The following is a 15,181-nucleotide window of genomic DNA, read 5'->3' on the forward strand; positions in this document are numbered from 1 at the left end:
CACGTGCATTTGCCCGGGTCATAGATAAGATAAGATTGATATTATATAACACTAACATTATAAAAATGATAAAATTATTTGTTGGATTTAAAAGTAATTTTTATTTAATTTTAATATTAGAGTATTTATAATATTAAAACAAATAGTAAATAACAGTTTCAAAATATTTAGAAATTTAAGATATTTTTAAGATATAAGAAAAATTATTGAAATATAATTGTCTTTTCACCTTCGTAAAATATTACTCCCTCGGTTATTTTTAAGAGACACTTCACATTTTTAAATTAATTGAATAATTAATGTATCTGGATTATAGACTAGATATATTAATCTTTTATATTATAAGCTTGTATACACAAGCAAACCCTAAAACCTAATTTGTTTTCCATGTTTTCCTCCATTTTATCTTGCAATTTTTATTAAAAAATAATACAATTTTGTCTTGACTAGGATTCGAACCCGCAACCCTTTAGTGCAATGCAATATTTCCAACCACTATGACAAATATAACAATTGTGATCAAAATTATGTGCAATAATTGATAAGCACCATCAATTTTAAAAGTATATTATATCAAAATTATTGTCGACTATATTATTCATCACGAAATATTTTTATGTCTTTCCTGATCAATGATTTTTTTTTACTGGATCATAAATTTAGAGAATAATTATCATGTGAGATTTGGAAAGTTATTATCACGTGTGATTTGGAAAGTTATATATATATTCTTATACTATAACACATTCAACAATATTGAAATCTATTAAAAAAAAAACAATCTTTCACATTTCAATGTCTCATGTAACCTTGCTTATATCACTTTTTAAATTATTTATTATGCAGTTTATTAAATTGTAGTTTTTTAAAATTGAAAAATGAATTTTGTCAAAAAAAAAGGAAAAAGAATTGATATTTTTTATAAATACCTTTTATTTTTACGTTAATGTATCCAACCATAAATCAATTCTGTTTAACTCACTTTTAACCAAAATCAAATCTATCAAACTCAATTCTGCTAAATCAATTTTTTTTGCAATACAAAACCACAGGCATGTCACTAATCACATTCATTATTTTGATTTTAACATTGCAAATTTAATATTAACTGATGATCAATTGATACAATATGCACTAACAGATATTGAGATGATGTTACGTAGTTGTGGGAAGAGTTTAAAAGATTATCCTCCAATGCCTAGAGCAGACACATACATCATTAGTTCCTGATATACAAAATAGTTTAATACACGACGAATTGAATTATAACAGACAATCATTAGTTGATGAACATGTTAGATTAATGTCAACTATGACTTCAAAGCAACGTAAAGTATATGACACAATCATGACAAGAGTTAACGAAAACAAACCTGGTGTGTTTTTTCTTTATGGTTATGACGGTACAGGGAAGACATTTATCTGGAGGGCCGTGTCAGCCGCATTACGCTCAAAATGTGAGATAGTTTTAACAGTTGTCTCAAGTGGGATCGCTGCATTGCTTATACCTGGTGGTAGAACAACACATTCAAGGTTTTGTATTCCTCTAAATGTTGACGAGTTTTCAATATGTACCATAGTTCCTAAAAGCTCTTTGGCGCTATTAATACAAAAAGCAAAGCTTATATGGGATGAAGCACCAATGATGCATAAACACTGTTTCGAAGCTGTTGATCGAACTTTAAAAATATTCTCAAGTCTGTTGATGAAAAAAATAAACAAATTCCCTTCGGTGAAAAAATTGTTGTTTTTGGCGGAGATTTTAGACAAATTCTACCAATAATACCCAAAGGTACAAGGCCAGAAGTTGTTCATGCTACTATTAATTCTTCGGTTCTTTGGAATTTTTGTGAAGTTTTAACATTGAGTAAAAACACGAGGCTTCTCGGTGGTGCTTCGAGTGCAGACGTTGAACAAAGAAGAATGTTGGAACAAAATTGATTTAAAAATGTTTGCCCCTAAATCTGTAAAGGTTTTGATGATAACAAAGTATTAATTAACAATTGAATGGACTAAAAATTTATTTTAAGTGCGCAGATATAAGTATCATATAAGCTCTAAGTGGAGTTCAGAGGATGTGAATTCAGAAGTTCACAAGCGCTCAGAAGATGTTGGTCTTCAGAAGTTACAACTTTCAGAGGATGAAGACTTCAGATCTTCTTGTCTGTCTACAAGCTTCATCAACCTCTGAAGATCTCTTTGAAAGCTATGAAGATTCTCTTTTCCAGTCAACTCTTCTACCAATGAAGAAAAGGACCCTTCAAGCCTGATCAGTTCAGCTACCTCTGTTTTGTCTGTCCTATCTTGAGAACGTGGGTCTTCAGTTTTGTTAGCTGAATAAGGAGAGTCCACTCTGCAGTAGTCAAAGTACCTGAAACTCTTTCTTAGTTTTGGATACAACCAAACTGCATCAAGACAGACTGCTTGAAGACAAAAGGTTATCAACTCCAACGGTACTTTTTGCAACGACTCTTTTCTAGTGGTATATATACTAGAAGATTCAGCTACAACAAATAACAATTATCAAGAATTGAACGTGCGCTGAACAAACTCTGAACTCTGTGATATACAAGCTCTGAACCTCTGTCAAGTGTTTTTGCACTTTAGCCAAATACTCTGTACTTTTGTATTTGCTCTCTTTAGGTTCATCTAAGAGCATTTGTATATTTTTATATACTTTACTATTTACTTGAGGAAACTTAAGCTTGTGTGCTTAAGTGTGTAACTTAAGCTCGTGTGCTTAAGTGTGAAGTCTCTTGCTTGTGTGCTTGAGCATTGTTGAGAAGTCTCTTGCTTGTGTGCTTGAGCAGGTGTAATCTTGTGTGATTATAGTGAACTCCCTTGGAAGTGCAAGGGGACTGGACTACTCTCGTTTTGTGAGAGGAACCAGTATAAACTGCTTGTGTGTTTTCTCTCTCTCTCCCTTGTTATTATTTGTGTTATTTATCCGCTGCGAACGTAGTTGAGTTAAGAACTTGAAAAAGTTTTAACTTAGCTAAAACACAATTCAACCCCCCCCCCCTTCTTGTGTTTTCACACCTTCAATTGGTATCAGAGCACCTGGTCTGTTACTTTCACTTAACAGTGAGACAGTAAAGATCTTGTGAGAACACTATGTCTGGAGGAGATGATAGTAGTACTAGAACTACTGGTGAAGGTGAGGCCAGTGGTGCTGGTGGTGGTCCTAGAAATGCTTTTGGTTTTGACTACTTAAGTAATGAATCACATGAACATAGTGGCAACAGAAAAGCCCCTATATTCAATGGTGATGCTTCATTATTTGAGTGGTGGAAAGAGAGACTGTACAGCAATATTACTGCTATTGATCATGAGTTGTGGGATTTGGTTGAGTTGGGAGTAACTTTTGAAAACTTAAATGAACATGGAAGGTTGTCCATTGAGCATAGAAAGTTACTCACACCAGCTAACCTAAAAACCTACACTAAGCATCATAGAGTAAAGGACATTGTTGTTGGGGCTATTAGACATGAGGATTATGTCAGAATAGAGAACAAGTCTACTGCTAAATCTATTTTTGATTCTATGTGTGCTACCTATGATGGTAATGAAAAGGTTCAAGAGGCTAAGGCTAGTCTCTTGATAAGGCAATATGAACTATTCACTATGCAACAAGATGAAAACATTGAGACTATGTTTACAAGGTTTCAAATCCTTGTATCTGGTCTTAAAGCTCTTAAGAGAAGTTATTCCACCTATGACCATGTTCAGAAGATTCTGAGAAGTCTTCCTATTGCTTGGAGACCCAAGGTCACTGCAATAGAGGAAGCTCAAAATCTCAAGACTCTGAGTCTTGAAGCTCTGATAAGCAATCTCAGAAGCCATGAGATGGTTCTGGATGCTGACTCAGAAACTAAGAAGAAGTCTAAGTCAGTGGCTCTACAGTCAACTAAGACTACTTCTAAGGCTCTTAAGACTCAGCTTCTTGATATTGAAGAAGAATCTTCTGCTGATGGTCAAGATGATGAGATGAATGAGGATGAGTTTGCTTTATTCACCAAGTTTCAGCAATGGAACAGATTTAACAAAAGAAATTTCAGAGGTAACAGCTCCAGAAATTTTGTCAGCAAAAAGGATGATCAGAAGAACTGCTTCAACTCTAAGAAGCCAGGACACTTTATTGCTGATTGTCCAGAAATGTCTGCCAAAGACAAAAGCAAAAGATACAGCTCAAAGAAGCAACAATTCAAGAGTAAATTGAGAAAGAGTCTGATGGCTACTTTTGAAGAGCTATCATCTGAGGAAGAAGTTGAGGAAGAAGAAGAGGCAAATCTAGCCCTGATGGCTTCAGCTGACTCAGATGTAGACTCAGACGATGAATCAGAATCAGAATCAGATTCTGAAGTAACTGATGAGGTATTTTCTGACTGCTCTAAATCTCAACTTATAACTGCACTTAACAAGGTCATTGAGAAACATCTCAGAGTGTTAAGTAAACAAAATATTTTACAAGAAAAGCTTAACACTCTGACTGAACAAGCAGAACATTTTCAAGGTCTATATCAAGAAACTCTGAACAGAGTAAATGACTTTGAAAAGGGTTGTGCTGTTTGTCACAAACCTACTGATGAGCAAGAAATGGCTCTCCAACAGTTTGTGCATCTCAACCTTGGTAAGAGCAAAGCTGCTAATCTTGTTTATAATGTCATGAGACATAGAGGAGAGGGAGTTGGCTATGAATATGGTAGAACATATTCAAAGCTAAAGACCTATCCCAAAAAGGTTGGAAAATCTTGGGTTTACTATGTTGTACCTCAGAGTGAAGAAGGAAAGAAATTTTGTACTCTGGAAGATGAGGATAATAGTCTGAGAGATTTGGGAAGTGACAACTCAGAGGAACCAAGTTCCTCAGGATCTGGGAAGAAAAGCTCAGAAGATAAAAGCTATTCAGAACTTGACAATTTTAGTTCAGATGTTCTGAAAGTTTCAAAATCTGAGGCTTCAACTTCTGGAACAAGAGGAATTCTAGTTCATGAGAAAAGTCAACCTAAAGGCTCAGAAGTTTTTAAAAGAAAGTCAAACCTCAAACCTCAGAGACAACATAGGACTAAGGTTATTTATGATTCTAGAGTCAGTAAATATAACCAGTCAAATCAATGGACTGGTGATAAACACAACTTCTGGAATCATAAACAATTCAAGTCCTGGAATAATAACAAAACTCATACTAAAAAATATTTTCAAAAGAGTTATTATTCCAAACCAAAATCTTTCTCTCACACTCAACAACACAGTAAGCGTTTATGGACTAACAAGCGTGGACCCAGAAGATGGGTACCAAAAGCTGAAATTATGTATCATTCAGATTTACCAACTAGGAAAGGATATGTCCTACCTAGAGTGTGGAAACAAGTCCTATGCAAAGGAAGAAGGGCTTATGTCCTTGATCAATGGCTGACAAGTTCTCAAGTTAACAATCAGAACTTGATAAATGAAGAGGAAGAATATTGGGATGACCTTATCATTAACTGTGATAAAGAGTTCCACCGTAGTGATTAAAGTTGTTTCTCATACAGCCTGTCACTCAAAGAAGTATCATGAATCATTCATGGTATCTGGATAGTGGGTGTTCAAGGCACATGACTGGTGATAAACAACTATTTTCTAAGCTGACTATGAAAGAAGGAGGATCTGTTGGCTTTGGAGGAAATCAGAAAGGAAAGATAATAGGTACAGGTACAGTAGGTAATTCCTCCCTATCTATTAATGATGTTTGGTTAGTTGATGGACTTAAGCATAATCTATTGAGCATAAGTCAATTTTGCGACAATGGTTATGTAGTCGTCTTTAATAAGGAATCATGTACTGTAACCAAACAATCTGATAATTCCATTATATTCAAAGGTCTTAGAAAGAACAATGTTTATAAAATTAATCTTTCAGATTTGAATGACCAAAAAGTGATGTGTCTTTTGACCTTGAGTGAAGAAAAATGGATCTGGCATAAGAGGTTAGGCCATGCTAACTGGAGGTTAATCTCTAAGCTTAGCAAGCTTGACCTTGTCAGAGGTTTACCAAAAATCAAGTTTCACTCAAACACACTTTGTGGTTCATGTCAAAAAGGAAAGATTACAAAATCTTCTTTTAAACCTAAGAACATTGTCTCTACCTCAAGACCATTGGAACTTCTTCACATTGATCTTTTTGGGCCAGTTAACACTGCTTCAATCAATGGAAAGAAGTATGGGTTAGTAATTGTTGATGATTACAGTAGATGGACTTGGGTAAAATTCCTAAGAACAAAAGATGAAGCTTATGATGAGTTTAGCATCTTCTGCAAACAAATTCAAAATGAAAAAGGCTACACTATTTTTAAAGTTAGAAGTGATCATGGTGGAGAATTTGAAAATGAACCTTTTGAAAACTTTTGTGAAAAATATGGCATTCTGCATGAATTCTCTTCTCCTAGAACTCCTCAACAAAATGGGGTTGTTGAAAGGAAGAATAGAACTCTGCAAGAAATGGCCAGAACCATGATGCATGAAACAAATGTAGCAAAGTTTTTATGGGCAGAAGCTGTAAACACAGCATGTTATGTTCAAAATAGAATCTATATCAGATCTAAGTTGAACAAAACTGCTTATGAATTGTTCAAAGGAAGAAAACCTGATATCTCTTATTTCCATCAGTTTGGATGTACATGTTATATCTTAAACAATAAAGTCCATCTAAAGAAATTTGATGCTAGAGGTTATAAGGGTATCTTTATAGGATACTCTGAACGCTCAAAAGCATACAGACTGTATATTTCTGAAACACATACTGTGGAAGAAAGTATGCATGTCAAATTTGATGACAAAGAGCCTGACCAAGTGTCAGAGCTTGTGGAAGGTTTGTCTAGATTTCAGGTATCAGAGGATCAATATTCAGATATTCCAAACTACTCAGAACATCCATTCTCTGAGGAACCTCTGAACACAATAGTTCCTACAGACTCTGAACAACCAAGAACTGAAGCATCTGCTGAACCTGATGTTGATGAGTCTGAAGATGATGAGCCCCCAAGAAATACTTTCAAATACAAATCATCACATCCAGAGGAACTGATTTTAGGCAACAAGGATAGTCCAAGGAAGACAAGATCTCAACTGAGAAATGAGGAATCATTAGTTGGTCTTATCTCAATGATGGAACCTTCAAAGATTGATGAAGCTCTGAAGGATGATGCTTGGATTGTAGCAATGCAAGAAGAGCTGAATCAATTCCAAAGGAATGATGTATGGACTCTAGTGCCTAAACCTTCACACAAGAACATTATTGGAACAAAATGGGTATTCAGAAACAAGCTGAATGAACAAGGTGAAGTGGTAAGGAACAAGGCTAGATTGGTTGCACAAGGTTATAGTCAACAAGAGGGGATTGACTATACTGAAACCTTTGCACCAGTTGCTAGACTTGAAGCAATCAGGTTACTTCTATCTTATGCTGTTAATCATGGAATAACCTTGTATCAGATGGATGTTAAAAGTGCCTTCTTAAATGGTTTTATTTCTGAAGAAGTGTATGTTAAGCAACCTCCTGGTTTTGAAGATGTCTCAAACCCAGAACATGTTTTTAAATTGAAGAAATCACTGTATGGTCTGAAACAAGCTCCAAGAGCTTGGTATGATAGACTCAGTAATTTCCTTCTTGAAAAAGGTTTTGAAAAAGGAAAGGTTGACTGCACACTCTTTAGAAAAACAACCAAAGAAGACATCTTAATCATTCAAATTTATGTTGATGATATTATTTTTGGTTCAACTAATGCTGCTTTGTGCAAGAACTTTTCTAAGATAATGCAGGATGAATTTGAAATGAGCATGATGGGAGAGTTGAAGTTCTTTCTTGGAATTCAAATCAATCAGAAGAAGGAAGGAACTTATGTTCATCAATCAAAATACACTAAAGAACTTCTGAAGAAATTCAATCTAGATGACTGCAAGATAATGAATACTCCTATGCATCCAACTACCAACATGGGCAAGTCAGATGATGAAGGAAAAGTAGATCAAAAGATCTACAGAGGTATGATTGGTTCCTTACTCTATCTGACAGCCTCTAGACCAGATATTTTATTCAGTGTTTGTTTATGTGCAAGATTCCAGTCAGACCCTAGAGAATCTCATCTTACTGCTGTAAAGAGAATCTTTAGGTATCTGAAAGGAACAACTAATCTTGGACTTCTCTATAAGAAATCCAATGATTATGTGCTAAATGGATTCTGTGATGCTGACTATGCTGGAGATAAAATTGAGAGAAAATCCACAAGTGGCAATTGTCAATTTGTTGGTGAAAACCTTATCTCCTGGGCTAGTAAGAGACAAACTACTATAGCTTTGTCTACAGCAGAAGCAGAATACATTTCAGCAGCTAAGTGTTGCACACAACTACTCTGGCTAAAATATCAGTTAGAAGATTATCAGGTAAGCAGTAACAATATTCCTTTATATTGTGATAATACTGCAGCCATTCATTTATCTAAAAATCCTATTCTACACTCTAGAGCCAAACATATTGAAATTAAACACCATTTTATCAGAGATTATGTTCAGAGAGGCATTATAGATATTAAGTTTGTTGATACTGAAAATCAATGGGCTGATATATTTACTAAAGCTTTATCTGTTGAAAGATTTGATTTTATAAAGAAACATCTGAACATGTTTTCAATCTCTGAATGAAAATTTTTTTTCTGGCAATTAAAGTGTAAGAGGTTATGTATATCAGAACTTATGATTCAGAACATCTGAAACACAAGCTCTGAAGTACTTAACTCTGATAGAGAATTTTAAATAACTCAGAGGCTCTGAACTATTTAAGTGGGAAACGTTTAGTATTCACTGCTGAACAGTTGTCCATTAAAATAGCAGTTACCGAGTAAATTTCTGCACATGGTCTACGTGTGTCAGGTAGTGGGTGGTTAATGATGATTTTTGGTATTCTACTTTCTGTCAATTAGCGTAACTTCCCAAATTTGCTATTTTCGTGTTAACTGTGTGCATTTAAATAAAACTTACACAATACACTTGCACACTATTCACTTTCACAACCTACACTTTCATATTCTCTCTAAACCTCCAACAAACTTTCTTTCTCTCTCGTTAGTTTTCCAAACCTTACCCTAATCTCCAACAATGGCTGGTACTTCGTCTTCTTCGTCAAAAAGGATTCCACCGTTTATTTTCAAAAATCTTCAGATCGTTGGGAACGAGATGGAGTTTCCAGAATCTGAACTTACTTTTCTTTCAGAGAAGATGGTTGATTTCGATGGTCTACAAGCGAATGGGTTTGATGTTAAAAAGTACTTTATCACTCAGGGATGGGATAAGTACTTCGACATGCTTAATGGTCCCATTTATCCAGATTTGTTGAAGAAATTTTGGATGAAAGCAAAGGTTTTTGATAAGCATGAAGCTAAGAAGGAAGAGCTTGCAGCAATAGAAAGGAATCCTAGTCTGAAGGGTAAAACTAGGAAGGAAATGGGTTTGCTGGATTTTACAGGTGTACAGATTAGGTCTAATATCTGTGGGATGAACATGGCACTCTCGCCTATTCATTTCAATGCTCTTCTTGGTCTACCTAACTCTGGGATAGAGTTAGATGTGTTTGAAAAGGATACAAGATACAGGGATGATCTTCTGCATCTCATTTGCACAGATTTCTCCTTAAAAGGGAAAGTAAAGGGTTTGACTGATGAATGTAGAGTTCTTTTCAAGATCATCCTAGCAGCTATCAGTCCAAGGGTTGGTGGGACTGATACAATCTCCTGGACGCATCGTCATCTGCTGTATTTCCTTCTGACTGGAAAGAAGGTTAATCTTGGAGATTACTTCTTTGAACGGATTTGTGAAGCCATTTTTGCGAGTAAATCTCAGAGGAAAACTACTATAGTTTATCCTAGGCTGTTGTCAGACCTTCTGCATCAAGGTCATGTTGTTCAGAACTTGAGGAAATTCCACCCTGAATTGGTTGAGAAGAGGTTCTATCCAGAAATTCTGAACGCTAACTTTCTGTCCAAGATGCGTTTGATTGCATCTAAGCCTGTTGCTCCCCCACAAGAGTTCACTGTTAGGCTTGAGGATCGTCTGTATGTCGCAGGCTACCCAGTTATATCTGAAGCTGATGCTGAGCATGTAATTCAGGATTACTTGGAAGTGCTCAGACAAGAAGGTTTTGTTGTTGATAGGAGTATGGTTCCTCCTGCTCCTGTAAATTTGTATAACCCTAAGAGGAAACCAAAGAGAAAGGCTGTTGCTCAACCTGATCAACCTAAGCCAGATCTTTTGGCTCAGAAAAGGATTAAGGTGGAGCAAGCTGATGCTGAACAGAGGACTAAGAGGAAGCATGAAGAAACTGCAAACAAGGCTGCTGAGGGAGCTTCCAAAAAGCCTATTGTTGTTGAGGAAGACAGCTCATCTGACGAATCTGAGTCAGAAGATGAGACTGAATCTGATGAAGAGAATCTGGCTGCACGTTTGAGGAAAAGACCTGCTCCTACTCCTAAAGATAAAGGTAAGTTTACCAAGTATGTCTTCAATGAAAATGAGAATGGATTAGGTTACACCAAACCTCTCAAAACTATTTTACCAACCTCTGATATTCCAACCTCTGATAACCCCCTATCTGAACTAGAAAAACATCTTAGTCCAGACCCTCTTAACAATCAAACTTTCACCCAGAAACCTACATCACCTCAACCTCAACCTGACATTCCACCATCTGAACCTCAACCAGATATTCCTGTCACTAAACCTACCTCTCCCACAAAACAACCTTCTCCACAAAAATCTCCAAATCCTGAACAAATTGCTCCTGAATCAATCCCTGAACATAAAACTCCTGAACCATCTCCTGAACATATTTACCCTGAATCAACTTCTGACATCTCATCACCTGAACCAACCCCTGAACCCCATCCTAACCCAAGTGCTGAACATGCTTCTCCTGAGCGTATTCACACTTGTGCTCCCAAGCCTTCAGAGGCAGAAGTTGTGGTTATTAACAACCCTGCTACTGAAACACCTAACCTCTCTACCATTCCCAATCCTTCACCCTCATCATCCAACCCTTTTAGTAATCTATCCACTCAATTTCATGATGACTTGGTTAGATTATCTTTGCTAAAGGACAGGTTTCTAGTTTGTCCTTCTGATGTGGATTTGGAAGTTTCAAGCATTAAGGCAAGGATTTGCAATGCTTTGGATGGTGCTGCTGAGGAAATTAAGGCTGTGGTTGGAAGAAGAGACTTGGATGTGATAAGCTTCATGAGGGAAAGTCTGGCTAGGGCTGAATTGAAAAGGTTAACCATGTTTAATCATGCTGGATTTGAACTTGCTAAGCTGGAAGAAATTGCTGCTGTTGAACACCGTCTGAATGCTTTCAAAGTCATCTGGATAGACTCCAAGCTGTTTCAGAGTCTTGAAGCTCAGAGGTCTGAGTCTGAAAGGTTAGAAGAAGCTGCTGCAAGAGTTGCCCAGTTGGCAAATGAGTTGCAACCAGAGGATATTTCAGAGGATGATGTGCTTGCTTCTCAGAATCAAGAGGATGTGCTGATGATAGACTATCCAGAGGAAGGTGAACCCTCTGATAAAGGCAAAGCACCTGTGATTGAAGAACAAGCACCTGTGATTGAAGATCAAGCTCCTGCTGTGGCGGATCAATTGCAGATATTTCAAGAAGCCCTGAGGGAACAGCAAGAAGGTCTAGAACGTCAAAGAGCTGCTCAAGAGACATTGGAAACCAAGGTGGATGGTTTAGTTTCCAATGTGGGATCCTTGAACGATAAATTCGACCAACTCTTAGTCTTTCTTAAGAAACCCTAGGACTCTATGCACTTGTTTTAAGCTTTCTTTTATTTTCTTGTTTATCCTCTGAACAATTTTTTTTAAGCTATGTTTGATTTGATTATGTGGTTTGTTTTTATATTTTGTTTGTTTTGCTTATGCTAATTTTCTTGATAAATAAAAACATAAGAACACAAGATGCTTCTTAAAAACGAAAATTTTTATTAATGCTATGACAATGTTGAGTACATTGGTCAAAAGAAAAAGAAAAAGACAACCTAATCCTAATCAGATGGATAAAACTCAGAAGAAATCTCTGATTTCTCCTCAGCATCATCTGATGAAATTTCAATGGGATCCGGGTTTTGCTCTTGTTCTTCTTCTTCTTGTTCCTCTTCTGGAACATAGCTAGCCAAAAACTCAACATAGTCAGCATCATCTTCATTCTCTTCAGCTTCAGAGTCTGATGAGATGTTTATTATCTCAGCATCTTGTGGTATCTTGTTGTCTTCTTTATCCTTCTCTTCGTCTTCGCGTTTCTCCTCGTTTTTCTTTCTCTTAAACTCTGCGATGCGTAAACTAAATCTTTTCATTATTCCTGATTTCTCTTGCTTCACTTGTTTACTCTTGTTTTTTCGTGAAGAAGGCATGTTAACTAGTTCACCTTTTTATAAAACCTTGAGCGCGTTGGTTTTCGTTTTTTGAAAATTAATTCACCTTTGTAACAACCTCTCTTCTTTCTTTGACTGTCTTGGTTTTATCAAATTTTTTTTACTTTTTGATAATGACAAAAGGGGGAGTAGTTACGCATTAATTGATAAGTGATAAGTTCAAAACTGAAACCACTCTTTTATCTCGCTTTTATCCGTTATGTTAAAAGTTGTTACTTTTAAGTTGTTTTACGTATTTCAATGCGGAGACTAAGTTAGTTGAAACTAAAATAAATTTCATAAGTAAGGATAAGTTAAGAGTGCAATTTTAACTTAGCCTTATGAGACTTAGGGGGAGAGCTTGCAAACCTCTCACTCTGAAGAAAGATATGAAACTTGTTTTATTTCTAACCATCTTAATCTTATACTAAATTAAATATCATGGATAAAACATAAAGTTCAGACTTTATGGAGTATCAATCTTAGGGGGAGCTTGCAAACCTCATAAACCTAAGAAGAACATGATAAGTTAATTTAACAACAATTGTCAATTAATACTGATGTTTGTCATCATCAAAAAGGGGGAGATTGTTGGAACAAAATTGATTTAAAAATGTTTGCCCCTAAATCTGTAAAGGTTTTGATGATAACAAAGTATTAATTAACAATTGAATGGACTAAAAATTTATTTTAAGTGCGCAGATATAAGTATCATATAAGCTCTAAGTGGAGTTCAGAGGATGTGAATTCAGAAGTTCACAAGCGCTCAGAAGATGTTGGTCTTCAGAAGTTACAACTTTCAGAGGATGAAGACTTCAGATCTTCTTGTCTGTCTACAAGCTTCATCAACCTCTGAAGATCTCTTTGAAAGCTATGAAGATTCTCTTTTCCAGTCAACTCTTCTACCAATGAAGAAAAGGACCCTTCAAGCCTGATCAGTTCAGCTACCTCTGTTTTGTCTGTCCTATCTTGAGAACGTGGGTCTTCAGTTTTGTTAGCTGAATAAGGAGAGTCCACTCTGCAGTAGTCAAAGTACCTGAAACTCTTTCTTAGTTTTGGATACAACCAAACTGCATCAAGACAGACTGCTTGAAGACAAAAGGTTATCAACTCCAACGGTACTTTTTGCAACGACTCTTTTCTAGTGGTATATATACTAGAAGATTCAGCTACAACAAATAACAATTATCAAGAATTGAACGTGCGCTGAACAAACTCTGAACTCTGTGATATACAAGCTCTGAACCTCTGTCAAGTGTTTTTGCACTTTAGCCAAATACTCTGTACTTTTGTATTTGCTCTCTTTAGGTTCATCTAAGAGCATTTGTATATTTTTATATACTTTACTATTTACTTGAGGAAACTTAAGCTTGTGTGCTTAAGTGTGTAACTTAAGCTCGTGTGCTTAAGTGTGAAGTCTCTTGCTTGTGTGCTTGAGCATTGTTGAGAAGTCTCTTGCTTGTGTGCTTGAGCAGGTGTAATCTTGTGTGATTATAGTGAACTCCCTTGGAAGTGCAAGGGGACTGGACTACTCTCGTTTTGTGAGAGGAACCAGTATAAACTGCTTGTGTGTTTTCTCTCTCTCTCCCTTGTTATTATTTGTGTTATTTATCCGCTGCGAACGTAGTTGAGTTAAGAACTTGAAAAAGTTTTAACTTAGCTAAAACACAATTCAACCCCCCCCCCTTCTTGTGTTTTCACACCTTCAAAGAATGTTTTCTGAATGGATTTTGGGTGTTGGTGATGGAGAAATTGGAGATGACAACGACGATGATTTAGAACTTGACATTCTATCAGATTTATTGATTCCAAATTCAGGTGATCCTCTTGCTTCTATCGTTGAAAGTACATATCCCAAACTTTTACAAAACATGAACGATATAGCGTATTTCCAAAATAGAGCTATACTAGCTCCTAAAAAATAATAGTCGACACAATAAATGATTATATGTTGGATTTAATTCCTGGTGAAGAAAAAACATATTTGAATTATGATACTCCACTCACACAAAATGTAGACGGTCAAACAGTGGATGATGTTCATACTCCCGATTTTTGAACACGATTTCTACGTCGGGACTTCCAAATCACAAGTTGAGACTTAAAATTGGAGTTCCAGTTATGCTATTAAGGAATTTGAATAAAAAATTAGGATTATGTAACGGAACAAGACTTATTATTACGAGATTGGGAAAACGTGCTCTTGAAGGAAAAATTATTTCAAGAAGTAATATTGGTGATCAGGTTTTCATACCTAGATTTTCTCTGACACCATCTGACGTGATAATTCCTTTTAAATTTCAACGGAGACAATTTCCTATAATGATTTCTTTTGCGATGATTATTAATAAGAGTTAAGGACAATCTTTAAAGCATGTTGGGATATATCTTCCGTCGCCAGTGTTTTCACATGATTAGTTGTATGTTGCAATTTCAATAGTTACTTCTAGAAAATGATTAAAAATATTGATCATCAATGACGACAGTGAAGATACGACTAAGACTTCGAATGGTCTATAAGGAAGTCTTCCGTAATGTAACATAATTTTTTTTGTATGAATATTTATCCAAAATTATTGTTGAACTATCGTTTAATGTTACTCAACTTTTTTCATATACCTTACATTATTGGAATTATCATATCTTATTTAATCATTATATATCTTACAGCTAATCAGACCCGTGCACCGCACGGATCGATGTTCTAGTTATTCAATTAATTTATAAATGTGAAGTATCTCTTATAAAAAT

At 35.7% G+C, this 15,181-nt stretch overlaps 1 pseudogene; it reads left to right on the forward strand.

Moving 5' to 3' along the window:
• The first annotated feature begins 1,101 nt into the window (after positions 1 to 1,101).
• On the forward strand, positions 1,102 to 14,975 carry LOC123911461 (annotated as a pseudogene).
• The last annotated feature ends 206 nt before the right edge of the window (positions 14,976 to 15,181 follow it).

The sequence above is a fragment of the Trifolium pratense genome, linkage group LG2 (assembly GCF_020283565.1).
Source record: "Trifolium pratense cultivar HEN17-A07 linkage group LG2, ARS_RC_1.1, whole genome shotgun sequence".
Classification (NCBI taxonomy): domain Eukaryota; kingdom Viridiplantae; phylum Streptophyta; class Magnoliopsida; order Fabales; family Fabaceae; genus Trifolium; species Trifolium pratense.